This window comes from Sinocyclocheilus anshuiensis, unplaced genomic scaffold (assembly GCF_001515605.1).
Source record: "Sinocyclocheilus anshuiensis isolate Anshui unplaced genomic scaffold, SAMN03320099.WGS_v1.1 C32349910, whole genome shotgun sequence".
NCBI lineage: Eukaryota > Metazoa > Chordata > Actinopteri > Cypriniformes > Cyprinidae > Sinocyclocheilus > Sinocyclocheilus anshuiensis.
The window spans coordinates 1-893 of NW_015615215.1; the positions used below are offsets into that span (position 1 = coordinate 1).

The 893-nt window shown below is 41.5% G+C and overlaps 1 long non-coding RNA gene across 1 annotated transcript; it reads right to left on the reverse strand.

The window, feature by feature from the left end:
- Nucleotides 1–88: 88 nt before the first annotated feature.
- Nucleotides 89–635, reverse strand: LOC107682567 (uncharacterized). Its single transcript, XR_001633532.1, has 4 exons — nt 579–635; nt 373–426; nt 219–272; nt 89–134 (listed from the first exon to the last, which is right to left on the reverse strand). It is a non-coding gene; the product is annotated as an uncharacterized LOC107682567 (long non-coding RNA).
- Between the last annotated feature and the right edge of the window lie 258 nt (nt 636–893).

Genomic DNA, 893 nt, shown 5'->3' on the forward strand with positions numbered 1-893 from the left:
ATTCGCCTCGCACTCAGTGTGGAAAGGCCTTAAGGCCGGCAAACAACCAGCAAAAACAGCGTAATTTCATATGCAGATTCACAACTCACCTCGAGTCCTACTGGCCCCGGTGGTCCTACAGGACCCTCATCACCCTACAAATTAAAATCAAGATTAACTCATTGCAGTCTCACAAGTCTATTTGAAAGACGTTTATAGCTTATTAATAACACACACACCTCTCGTCCAGCCGCTCCACGAGGTCCAGGTAAACCTCTGGCACCAGGCTTACCCTATGAAGAAAACATTTGTCAACAGCATGAAGTTGCAAATGTAAGTGTACAAATATTAAAAACACTTGTTTTAATAAGGTTTTCCTTATAAATAACACACCTTTGGGCCCTCGGGTCCATTGAGTCCAGGTTTTCCGATGTCACCAGGGAAACCCTGTGAAGGATTAACCGTACCTCAATGAGTACATCAACCAATCAGCATCAGTTGTATTTGCTGACATCATCGATAGTACAAGCTGGTGCAACACATTCAGACATGCAAAAGCATCAGTGTTTTATGGTTATGTGGTACATGTTGATTCATACCTCGAGTCCTGGTGGGCCTGGTAATCCACTGGACCCTCTTTCTCCTGTCTTGCCCTTCAAAACACACAAATACACACATATGCTGACGGGCACACACATAATCAAATAAACTGAACCTTCAGATCATGAGATTTTAGGTTAAACTGTTAGATATTGTACTCTGGACCCCCATACGCTCAGATTTGAATGTTGATAATTGGACAACTTCTGATTTGTTCTCGGGTAAATTATGTAATTAAAAACAACTGAATTTGAATTTAAATGTTGTGCATTTATGTCACTGTATTGAATATTAACAGGCTGGGGAAGGGGTGT